Source organism: Manis pentadactyla, chromosome 4, assembly GCF_030020395.1.
Source record: "Manis pentadactyla isolate mManPen7 chromosome 4, mManPen7.hap1, whole genome shotgun sequence".
Lineage (NCBI taxonomy): Eukaryota > Metazoa > Chordata > Mammalia > Pholidota > Manidae > Manis > Manis pentadactyla.
In genome coordinates this window covers 49,777,188-49,790,339 of record NC_080022.1, presented here as the reverse complement: position 1 = coordinate 49,790,339, position 13,152 = coordinate 49,777,188, and the positions used below count along the sequence as shown (strand labels likewise).

Sequence of the window (13,152 nt, the reverse complement as noted above, 5' to 3'; positions counted from 1 at the left end):
TATCACTGACACTTCCAAAGTTTTGCATCTTATAGCTTCGGAGATTGGAAAGAAGCTTTTTCAATGAACTGTCAACATTCCAGAGTTTTGATGCTAAAATTTCTGGGGAAGGAATTCATTGGTTCACTCTAGGCCAGTCAGATGTAGCTATGGGAAAGAGTTACTAAATAAGAGGAAGCTTCCACAGGAGCTTTATCAGGAATTGAAAGAGGCAGCTCCGAAAAGAGGGGAAGTAGAATCAGGCTACTGATCTCATAGATGGGTGGTTCTTAAAATGTGGTCCTGAGGATCTCAAGGACCTTTAAGGGGCTTCATGGAGTCAAAATTACTTTCTTAATAATCCTAAGACATTATTTGCATTTTTTTTTACTATGTTGACATCTGCACTGATATTACAAAAGCAATAGTAGGTAAACTTGCTGATAAATTAATGGGAACCAAACAGTGGCACCAATCTCTAAGCTTGTCATTGTATTCTTTAGCAACTTGCACTCACAGCTTAAAATGCCAATTTAATTTAGAATGCTCTTCAATAAAGAGTAAAACCATAATTTTATTAACAATTAACCCATTTACATGCCTTTTAATATCTATGTGCCAAGTTAGTTATGCCATAAATTATTGTGTTGCATAGTGAAATAAAAAGTCTGCCTTGAGGAAAAGTAGTTGCATAATTGTTTGAGTTGCGAGCTGAACTAGCTGCTTTTTTTCATGGAATATAATTTTTACTTGGCAGAGTAGCTTACTGAAAATCTATGTTCACACTTGGGCATTGGGCAAATTTGTAAACAAAGTAAGTCTATTACTCCAGAGAAAACAACTAACATTATTTGTTGCCAATGACAAAATCTGAACCTTTAGATAAAAATCAGAATTTTGGAAAATGTGTATTCATTACTGTGAACTTGATAGTTCCTAACAATGACTTTTCTGGTGACATCTGTAGTGATAGTAACAAAATTGATTTCTTGTTATTGTAGAGTCTATGTATCAACATTTAGAAAATCAGTGTGGCTAAGCCAATATTTTTCAAATACCCGTGTCTTCATGCTACAAAGACCATGCGTAAAAAAATCCCTTCAAGATTGACCAAGTGTATGAAAAGCTCATTAGTATGGTTTCAGCTTCTCCACTTCAGCTAACCTTAAAGCAGTTTCTACTTACTGAGTTTTTACATAAATTCAGAGAATAATATCCTCTAAATTCTCCAGATTTTCTTAATATACTTTAGCCAACACAACTTATCAAAATAGATTGAATGCAGACACAGATATGAAAAATCTTTTAAGCCAGGAAAGTCTTCCATTAAGCCAGACTCTGGAGGACTTTGTGGAAATGTAAAACAATACTATACTTCTCATTCATTTTTTGAAAATACAGTCATTTTTCATAAAATATTATGTATGTGTTAGCATTCATTCTTATTTGTAAATGAATTAATATGTTGATATTAAAAATTATTCCCAAAACTTCTAAATGGTAAATATTAATAGATATAACTAACATAAGCCAGTGGTTTTGCAGTCCTCAATAATATTTCAGGGTAGATTTTGACTCTGAGACCAAAATGTTTGATAACTGTTGCCATAGATACCCACTACAGTCTTTAAATATGGACAGGAGCAAGTAAGGTAGGTGGGAATGGAAGAATGTTCCTATGGAAAGACAAAGAGGTATGCAGTGGTGTGACACATTCAGGACCTTAAGGAGAGATGCAGATGGAAAATGGAGTATGTGGAATAGATTAGGGAGAGATAAGGTTGAAGAAGAAAAATTCTCTGACAGGCAATCTGGAGCCTTCAAAAGATTTCAAGTAAAGAAATGTGATTGGACTTGGGTTTAGACAGGACACCTTGTTGGCAGTGGGAAAAATGGGTAGGTGCCATAGATAAAATGTATGTGTTCCCCAAATTCATGTGTTGAAATTCTAACCCCCAAGGTAATAGGAGGTGGGCCCTTTGGGAGGTGCTTAGGCTATGAGGGTGGACCCTTTATAAATGGGATTAGTGCCCTTGTCTAAAAGGCACGAAGAGATCCTTTTCCCCTTCCATCATGTGAGGAGACAGCAAAAAGGTGCTATCTATGAATGGAAGTGGTTCATTATATGAAGCAGTCTTAGCAGACACTGAGTCTACTGGCCTTGATGTTGGACTTTCCAGATTCTAGAATTGTGAGAAATAAATGTTTGTTGGTTTTTAAGCCACCTGGTCTATGGAATTTTGTTATAGAAGCTGGAGCTGATTAAGACAGTAGGCAACAGGGTGGAGTGAGGGGTTGGCAAAACTAGACAGGGAAACAAGTTAGGAAGTTGTGGCAATAATTCAGCACAGAAAAGATAAGGAACCAAATTAAGGCAATGGTGGTAGGAATGGGAAGGAAGGGGTATGTTGTTGAGATTTTTAGGAAACAGAATTGAAAACAATGTCTTGAGGGAGGTTGTTCAGAGTAGATTTCATAGCTGCAGTCCCATAAGAGGTGGGAGGTTAGGCTAGATATTATGTCTAGGATTCTCTAACATGGACTGTCCCCTAGTAAATATCTTAAGGGAGTAGAATGTAAATTCCAGGATCCCAAGGTTTATTTTGCAAAGTTGCAGTATCAGTTAAGATTAGATTCAGTTGTACATAACAGGAAATTCAAAACAATGGTACCTTAAACAAGGGTGATGTTGTCTCTTATATAAAACATTCAGCCTATTTTTTACTTCACTACTGTTAGCACATTGCTTTCATTCTTAAGGTTACCTCACTGTCCAAGATGGCTGTTGGAACAATATCACATCTGCATTCCAGGCTGGTGGCAAAGAGGAAGCAAGGCAGGAAAAAAGGGCTATGGGCATTTGTGGAAGTTCAGTAGGCTATGAGGATTAATTAAGATTCTTGACAAATAAAATAGCATAATGTGAAATATATTTTAGAAACTTAGCTTCCTTTAGCAGCTTTTCTGCTTTGTACTTTCTTCTCATTATCCAGGTCTTTTAAAATTAACCACACTTAGCTGCAAGAAGTCTAGAAAATTCAGTCTTTAAGCTAGATTCATTGCTAAATATCTCAAATAATTTCAGGGTTCATTCTTTTACAATGAAAGGATGGGGGCAAATGTTTATTGGATGACATCCAGCAATTTCTGTCATGCAACAATGTTGTTACCCAGAATTCTTTATCCTTTCCTTTTATCATGAGATCTTCTGAGAGTGGGAAGGCTACCTACTTTTTTATTTGGAGGTCTTTTATCAGGCAAACCCAGGTTTCCATAACATTATGTGAAAACTGAGAATAGAATAAATGAATCTATACTGTATTATAGTACTGGACTATAGTACAGTCTATACTACTTTTATCTCTTAACTGATTGTCCTATTTATTTGCATATTTCACTCCAATCCTCCCTACACACTGTGGCAAGATTAATGTTTCTAAAGTATATTTCACATCATACAATTTGGTCAAGAATCTTAGTTAATCCTCATAGCCTACTAAATATTCACAAATGCCCACAAAGCATTCCAGGTCCTCTTGCAATTTTACCGAAAACAACAGTTCCAAGCATATTTCCCATGCTTAGACTAATGGGACTGAACCCCCTTTGGGAAATCTAATCTCTGTGGGTTTGTTCATGTTGCTTCACTTTTTAGAATTCTAGTTGTGCACCTATGTGAGCCAGTGAAACCGAGTGAAACCTACAGGATTTCTTGAATTCCAGTCCCCTCTCAACACTGTCCTTTGATGAGGCATCATAAGACCCAACTATGTATATATCACATTCTACATTTCATGCTTAATGAGCATGTTCGTCCAAAAAATGTTCAACCATTCATAATATTCTTAGGGAAGGTAAGGGTGCTTAGAAGTACAAGAGTCTGGGCATGTGTGTAAGGTTGCCCTTACACTTCTTACACAAAATTCTACATTATGTTCTTAGCCTGAGACCTGCACCTACTAAGTGAATAATTTTTGTTGTTGTTATTGTGTTGTTGTTCACTGCTCTTATGGGTTCTTCCTTTGACCTTACTCTTAACAACACAAATGCTTTTTGATTTGAATGAAGGCATGTCAGCATCATTTGCACACACACCATTACTCTTTTATCTAGTATGTATAATTAACCTTACATACTATCCATCAACAGAAATAAAAGTCCTTGGAGGGTTATCAAGTGCCAGGGCTTCTTATTAATATGGAAAACTTTGTGTTCACATTAACACACTGATGCTCTCATCCGCTCTGGCCTCCTTTGAAAAGCGACAGGTTACGCAAGCCTTTGAAAACATACTTTTCATTACTGATTCCTACCAGCTGCCATTGAAATTGTGTTGTGAGAACACAGCAGACCGGAATTAGGACACCTGAAAACTCTTCTTTGCCTTTGCCCAAATATCCACAGTAAGGTGTAGTATAAATTGTGCAGGCAGTTGATTCAGAGACTGACTCAACAGTTGTGCCATACAATTTGTAGTACATTGACAGATGCTACATAGCGCTATTAAAAGTTATATTTTGAATCTGAATTTCCTCATCAATATATGGAAAATAGCATCTATAACATAATTTGCTTTTCACCCTGGCAATAATCCTTTAAGAAAGGCATTTCTGCTAATTACCATCATTTAAAAGTTTCAGATACGTTAAATAATTTACTCCGCATTGTTTTCTAACACAAGTTAGGTCCATTCTGAGATTCCATTCTCTCTCTCGGTTTCAGTTTTTATTATCTATAAATGTATAGTAATGATCCTGTATCAATTTGGAGCACTAAATGAGCTAAAAGATGTGAAGAATTCTGGTACATGGTAGGTGCTCACTAGGGATTGTTCTTGAGAAATGCAGATCCATCCTCTATCAGTCTAGATTTTCCTCATCGTTCAGCCGCAGCTAGTCCCATTAGTTGCCTAGTGGGATAAACAGGCCTTCATCCCTGATAGGAATGATCCCTTAACCCTTAGGCAGTTAAGGGATCTTAACCTTTAAGGGATCTTGTTGGGTTATGGCTGCTGTCATTACCCATCAATGATTATTACTTGGCATGGAAATATTTAAAGACCCTTCAGTGTATTTCTCAAGTTCTGTATATGGTCTTTCTTCCCTGCTGCCCTCATCATGTAGTAACTGCCTTCTTTGCTTATTCGGCCACTGGGAGGATATGGCTAAAGTAGCTGGGTCAGAGTCTCAGTGTTTGTGACTTTCCATTATTGAGTTCCTTGGTGGGTGTGTTTCCCATCTCCAAGAACACATTTGGGATGGGAAGCAAAATTCTGTAAGTGGGTCCCTGGATGTGAGGAGCCATACCTACTTTCACTTCTTCATACTTGACCTATGTACTCTAGCTGTTGTAGATACAATGTCATGTATTGTTTTTTGACTCAATGCATATTCCATGTTCTGGGAGTAGGCAAGCAAGGCAAGGTGATGTGTTATTCACCATTCATTGCTTTGTAAATGGCACAAATATGTGTCCCAGATCTCTCAGTAGTTGGTACACTTGGCCTCATGAAACATTTCCAGTCAGATTATACAAAGATCCCAGGCCTCAGAATATTCCAGAAGAAATGAGAAAGAGAGATATTTTATTTTCTTGGCTTGCTCTGATTTCCTTGATATCATTGGTTTAAGTTAACCTCATTAGGAATTAACACATGCACACTTTTAGGTTGTGTCATCATTCCCTGAGTGATACATTATTATTAACAGTACAATATTATTAGTACTGTTTTATAGTCATTATTATCTCTATGTTGGGAGAAAAAGGGGTATACAAATTCACATATATATCAATATAGCTCTCTCTCTCTCTGTCATCTATCATAGTAAATACAATGACAAATATACTTAATGGGAATGTCAGAAACTGAGCAGGAAGAATTCATCCCCTTGGGGGTCAGAAGAGGCTAGGAAAAGAGAAGAGGGCTTGCCTGGAAAGTAAATTTCAGTCATGCAAACAGCATGAATAAAGACTCTTAGTCAAGTTGGAGCATGGAATGTGCAGGAAAGCAGTTTGGTACTATTGAAACATGAGACTTAAGGCAAGACTTTCAAGTCAAGTAGGGGCAATATCATATAGAGATATATACTTCTATTAAGAACCTTGAAATCAATTGAAATACTGATAGCCTACTGAGTTGTTATCCTTCATTTGCATAATGAGAATAATAACAATACCTACCTCACAGTTGTTTGTTAGTCAGGTAGCAAGTGTTCAGTGAATGTCAGCCATTAATAAAGGGCAGGGAGCCATGAAGCATTTCCAGGGACAGAATGACATGGTCAGATTTATGACACTGGCATAGAGAATGGATTGGAGTAGGTGAGAGCGAGAAGTAGAGAGACGAGTTATTTGCTGATATGATGATGTAATAACCCAAGGGGTGATGGTGGCCTATAGTAGGCTAGAGTCAATGGGAAAATAAAGGAAATATTTAAAAGTCTAATTGTATGATAGGTCGGTAATTGATTGAGAAGTAATTGATTGGAAGTGGTGGATAAGGGAGAGGGTAGACTCAAAGATCACATTCAGGTTTCTGGCTTGGGTGACTCTGTACCTGTGATGAAATGAAATAAGATAGGAAATATAAAAAGAAAAAAGAAGAGAGCAGAGAGTTTTAAGATGTAGTTATCAATAGTGCTGATTTGAAAAGGGCCAGTAAAGAAAAGGAACAAAATGCATCCATTGTGTTTGTATTAGTGATATTATGATGGTGCACTCAGGGAAGCAGCTGTTATTATTATCTCTTCTTTACAGAGGGAAAAACTGAGGTTCCGAGATGTGAGAATCCCTTAAGGTTATGTAGCTGGTTGGATTCAGCATCCAGTGTGGGGTATTTATTCACTAAAAATAGCAGCAATAACAACAAAACTCTTACTAAGTGGTTTTCATGTAGTGGGCACTGTTCTACAAACTGGGAACCTAAAGAATAATGCACAGGTCCTGCCTTCCAGAGCTCATGGTTTGGGGTGCCAGGTAAAGAAACAACTGTGAATTTAGAACAGAGCTGTGTTCAGAGTACCGGGGCAGCAGATACAGAGAAGGGTGAGTGCCTCCCAGTGGTGAAGCCATTCATCTGAAAGCTAGGAGTGGAGGTGAGAATGAGAAGGAAATCTAAGGAACTATTTTGCAGACGCTACGAGATGTGGGGAATGTGCTCCCTGGATGAGTGAACTTATTAAGCTGAAAAAACTTTAGCCTTATTTAGATGTTATCTGTGGAAACTGGTGGAAAGTTTTTGAGGGTGTTTGATGAGTGAACCTGAGAAGTGAGAGGTTTACTTGGTACAGAGAATGCTATTTTATTCTTTACAGGATTTCCTGGACATAGGGTGTTTGTTGAAGCAAAGGGAACTATGAAACCAAGGAAAGACGGAATAGAACAATGGCTGTCCAGTCATAAGGACAGTGAAAAGGAAGATCGTAGCAGCTCACGTGGCTCCATGTCAAAGAGCCCCAAAAGGAGAGCGATGGCAAGAGGGTGGAGGTGTCCAGGAGACTACCAAGCATGGAGGGAGACATCCACCTAGAGAGGACAGCTGGGGAATGTTCTACTGCTGTGGCTGAAGGAGACATGGCTGTCCCTTTCTGAGGTGTTCTTCAGAGGTGTAAGAGGTGAGGAAGAAGTCAAATGCCACTCCAAAAGAGCCCACAATGTACCCATCTACATAAAGTTCACTCTGTTCTCCACCTATTAGTTGTGAGTGTGGGCAGCTTGCTTAGCCTTGTTATCGCAGTTTCTTCACCAGTAAAGTGGGATTATAGTCATAGTTAATCTCATAGGTACTACAAGTATTAGATGAGTTAGTACATGGAAAGTGCTTAGAACTGTGTCTTTCACATTCTGCATTTCCTCAGTTCTCAGAGGCCATCGGCTGTTGCATTCACCATTCTTTTATGTACCACTTGGAAAAAAAATGCTTACAATTAAACTGTGATACATTATTGATTATAAACTGCACTGCAGTTCAGAAAATATTGGAATATGAAGGAACATATTTTAGAATTTGTGAAGTCTGGTAGTGAGTACTCAAGAAGCATTTCATCATTGTAATTATAGTTATTATTTATTATACTTGTTATTATTATTATTTGTGGAAAGATGCACCAGACAAAATCAGTGTAAGATCATAGATGGGATCCCTTTACATTTATTATCAAATGTGATGAGTTATATATGATGACACCTACTTCCTCTATTTTTCTCTGTGTTCTTATCAAACCCAAGAATAATTAAACCTGGAAGAGGGAAGAGATGAGTATGTATTCAGGGCTCCCTTTAGTGGTTGTGCATACTGTGTCCTGGACAACCATAGGCAGAGTGGGTCTTACAGTGACTGTATGAATCTTGCTCCCTGTTGTTAAGCATTCCATATTCTACATGGAGCTATGCCAATTCCCTGCATGGATTACACAGCCCAGGCTACCCAGCTTCATCTCTGACCTCCTACTCTGGTATGTAAGGATCACAATGCAAGGTTTAGTTGAGAAAAGAAGAGGTGAGTTCCAAATCAGTTTTGAAATTATAAAGATTTAGACTGTACATTGTCACGAAAAATGATTAGAAATGAAAATCTCCCAAGATGTTGTAAAGAAACTGGAAAGGGTGATTTATCAGAATGAAGTTGAAGGTGTAAATGGAAAAAAAGTTAGAAATAGTCATGTTCTCACCACATCATATTGAGAATCTTCAATAATTTGGCTATGTAAAATGGAAAATAACATATGGCTTCTGACCTAGAGGAACCTCCACCCCTAAAAGAAACAGACAAGCAACCATTAGCTAAGTGTTAGTGGAGAGGAGAGTTGTAGAAGATACAGGGAAGAGACAGGTATTAGTTCTGCAGTGAGATGTCTTTGAGGTTGATGTTTAACCAGTGTAAAACATGATAAGTGGAACCCAAAACCATGTCTGATTTCTGTAAATGGTAAAAGAAGGTACTTTTGAAGAGGAGTCTATTGGTAACCTGTGTGTTATGTGCTGAAGGCTCATGCCCCCCAAATCCGAATGTTGAAGCCTTAACCTTCAATGCAATTGTATTTGGAGAGAAGGTCTGTGATGAGATGATAAAGGTTAAATCAAGTCCTAAGCATGGGGCCCTAAACTGATAGGACTGGTGTCCTTATAAGAAGAGGACGGATGACACCAGAGAACGCTCTTTCTGCACTCGGAGGAAAGGCCATGTGAGAACAAAGATGACAGGGAGAGAACTTCCATCAGAACTCAAACCCTGCTGGACTTACTCTGGGACTTCCAGTCTTTAGAACTGTGAGAAAATAAATTTTTGTTATATAAACCACACAATCTATGGTATTTTGTTATGGCAGCCAGGAGAAACTAATACACTCTGTTTTCTGGCTCCATTCAACTAATTCCAATCCACAATTATAATTCTGATCCATAGTTCCCCAACTTTACAGAAGAGCTTAGCTTTTGCTTTGCTTTTTATTCACCAAATTTTACTAGATTCTCACAACAGTTCAGTAAAAGGAAGTTATTTCTCCTCTTTTACGAAAGAAAAATCCTGAGGCTCAAAGGATTTCAGCTAGTAAGCTGGTTTAAGTTCACTGCTGTTTCAACTCAAATATAAATACTGTTTCAAAGTCAGGGCAAGGGTCAGGAACTTGGCAACCCTAGTTCATAACAACTGCAACTCTCTTCAGCTATATGCTAAGTGATATCACAGCAAAAAATAAAAAAATTTTTTTTAAGAAAAGCAAAGGTTTTAGAGATTTAGCAACTCTTTGAAGCCTTACTACCATAAAGTTGTTGACTTTTTTGGAAGGCAGGAAGGTAGGGAGAAGCATTTATCATAGTGACTGAGAAGAATAATTGCAGAATATATTTGATCTATCTTCTATTCAAACTATTCTTTCCAAGGATGTGTTTTCCAAGTAGTTATACTAAGACTTCAATTAAGAGCCTTATCAGGTATGGTAATGCCTCAGCTGCAATTTGGAAAGGCAATTATTAGAGCGTAAAGGCAGCTTCAAAACCATCAAGCAATCATAGTCAGTTGTGGCGTTGAAGCGAAAACAGCAGCAACTGGCATTTGCAACTATTACCTGGAAACTCTTATTCAGATTGATTTGGGAATCCAATTTCTACAGCAGAAAAGAGAACTCCATTTCCAGAGGGTCCTCCCACCTGTCAGATTACCGATCATCTCCACGCCAACCCACAATCCATCTTAGCCCCTGTGACTCTTACTCACAGAATCCCAGCAGGGTCCTTACACATTCTGTGAGAACACAATTCTGCAGAGACTTTTCTCTAGCTCTCTCCTACTACATTTTTTCTTGCCTTTCTTCAAACTGTATTTAACATTAATTTGTCACCTGGATTGGTTATTGATCACACTGGAGCACACTGAGGAACTTGCTAAGAGGTTCCACTCTTTAAAAACTTATCTTGCTTCAATTTACAAAGGACTTCAGTGGGTCTGAGCTGCCTGAGTAAAAGGCTTTAAGGAAACACAGGCTTGTCCTGAGAACAGTAAGCCCTGTGTCAGCATTTTCCTGGTGAAAATGAATACAGCTCCTTATAGTTATGCTGCCATATGCAATTTAAGAAATATCTTCCCTTACACAATCTTAGTTTTTTACCTTTTCCTTCCCTCTTCCCTCTCTCTCTTCCTCCCTACTTCCTTTCCTCTTTCCATCCTTCCTTTCCTATTTTCCCTTTTCCTTTCTTTTCCAATCTTTTCTTCTGCAAACATTTAATGACTGCTTGGCACCGTGCCAAGAACAATGTGAATTCAGAACCAAGACTGTTAGTTTTAAAGGGCTCAATGTTTGTGGGATTGAAAACAAATAAAGAGGTGATTCTAATTTAGATTGATAAAGACTATAAGAGCAAAATGTTTCAAAGATAATCTAACCCCAAGTGAGCAGGACACTAGAGTGAGAGTGAGGTTAGGAAAGGTTTTCTGCAAAAAGTGACCCCTGAGCTAGTCCTCAAATGAGGAATTAAATTCAGATAAGGGACAAAGGGGAGTAAAAATTTTTTAGGAAAAGGGACCAATAATGCAAAGGATTGCAGATAATACGTTTGCTTTGGGGAAAGTACGAAGTTAGGTATAGCTGGTGTGGAGGGTTGGGGGGTGGGAAAAGGGGTTAAGTTGAAGGTCAGACAATGGGAGTACAAGGGTCTGGTCTGATAGGCAGTGGTGAAATCATAAAAGCTCCTATGGACCACATAAAGGAGTCTAGATTGAATCTTTAAGGGAATGGATTGTTCTAAGAGAAGTGTTGCAGTCTGTTTAAACTCTAATTAGATTTTTAAGTCCCTTGTCTGCCTCCCAGATCCAGCCAGACGTTCCGGGTGTTGCTGCATCCTCACACTTCACCTGACCTATATGCCGCTGTTGCTTTGCAGAAAGTAGGAGAGCAGTCGCTGAGTCAGCCCTGCAGGGAGGAGCATGTGTAAGGAACATGGATTATTCATGGGGCCTGTGCACTGTTCCAGGTACAGTCATGATTGCCATGGACTGGGACCATTTGTAATGCAGAGGCATAACAAGAAAATCCATTTTCTCATTTTCAGAGCCAATTTTGTCTCCATGCTCCTGCCCATGTTACAAATTTAGGCTAATAAAGTGAAACAGGAGGCAGAAATGCAAAATGGAATTTCTGATGACTGTTTGCAAAAGGAATTTTTAGATGCCAATTTGTAAACTCCTTTATTTGGAAAGAAACGATTCAGAGAATACATCTTGAGGTCTTGTGGTATAAAACAATGGAAAATGAATTTTGAAGTCAGACAAATTAGAGCTTGAGTTCTGTGACCTTGGGCATTTCAGCTAGCTTCTCTGCACCATAATTTCTATATCTGTAAAATATGGGTAACAATGCTATGGGAGGCAGAATATTAGTCCTAATTCTTCAACTATTCCTGTATCCTTGACCTTTACCTTATGACTGCAGTTGCACCCACAAAAGGAAAATCTAGTGGGATATATATTTTCCTGTTCTTTTGCTTTGAGTTTAGTTATAAGATTTACTTTGGCCAATAGGATATGGAGGGGGACTTGCAGTGTGATAATCTTAAGAGTTATCACATGGCTCTCTTTCCTCTTTCACTTCTGCTATTCCCCAGAGAAGGACTTTCTGAAGATTTTTCAGCCTCTTCATCTTTGGTTCCAGTGAAGCAACTTACACCCAGTCCACAGGAAAGAATAAGGCCCAGTGGAAACTGCAGCTTGAATCAGAGATGTTAAGTTGTGCCCCAGTTGATCCACAGATATGTTAGTTAGAAGGAATATTTTTACTTTAAGCCACTGAGTTTTATGGTGACTTGTGCAGCATGTGGGTAAAATTGTAATATTTCCAGACTATCTCGCCTGACTTTAGTATATCTGCATATCAACAGGCACTCAAGGGTGGACAGAAGTATGGCTTTAGGGCATTTGCATCATTCCTCAGGGGTGGAGAGAAGGTCACCTCCATATCAATGGGTAATTACCTGGGCAAAGAGGGCGTATCTGTACCTGAGAGGTGAGGGAAAGGGCCAGTTTTGCTTCTGCAGGAGCAGGAAAGAGAGAGGGCCCTGGACTGCAGTTTTTAAGTAATAAATGGATTTTAAACTTTATTTCTACCTTTGACTGATTCAGGTTTTTAGATGTATTTTGCCCCAGGATTTCCTCTCCCCAGACTTACACAGCAATAGCTAACTGATCGAAACACTGTGCTAGGTTGCTTCTAAAATGGCTGCCAATGATCCCTTCTTCATGTTAGTCACCCCCTTGTGTAATCTCCTCTTTTCTTTTTTTAATGTTACATATATATGTGTGTGTATATATATATATATGTACATATATATATTTATTTTTAATTGTTCTATTTGTTTTTATTTTTATTTTTATTAGGGTATCATTAATATACCAGTCTTATGCTCAGGTTTCACATGAGCAACATTGTGGTTACTAGAGTCCCCCCTATTATCAAGTCCCCACCACATACCCCATTACAGTCACTGCCCATCAGCATAATAAGATGCTATAGAGTCACTACTTGTCTTCTCTGTGCTACACTGCCTTCCCTGTGCCCCACCTATATTATGAGTGCTAATCATAATACCCCTTAACCCTCTTATCCCTCCCTTCCCACCCACCCTCCCTAACCCCTTTCCCTTTGGTAACAGCTAGTCCATTCTTGGATTCTGTGAGTCTGCTGC

At 38.5% G+C, this 13,152-nt stretch overlaps 1 long non-coding RNA gene across 1 annotated transcript in view; it reads left to right on the top strand.

Annotated features, from left to right (window-relative positions):
* LOC118925444 (uncharacterized) overlaps positions 1-12,728 on the top strand; it is a 212,878-nt gene extending 200,150 nt beyond the window's left edge. Inside the window, exons 4-6 of the long non-coding RNA XR_005030055.2 lie at positions 7,293-7,592; positions 8,206-8,432; positions 11,283-12,728. This is a non-coding gene — a long non-coding RNA (uncharacterized LOC118925444). The remainder of the gene's footprint in view (positions 1-7,292; positions 7,593-8,205; positions 8,433-11,282) is intronic.
* Positions 12,729-13,152: the final 424 nt, after the last annotated feature.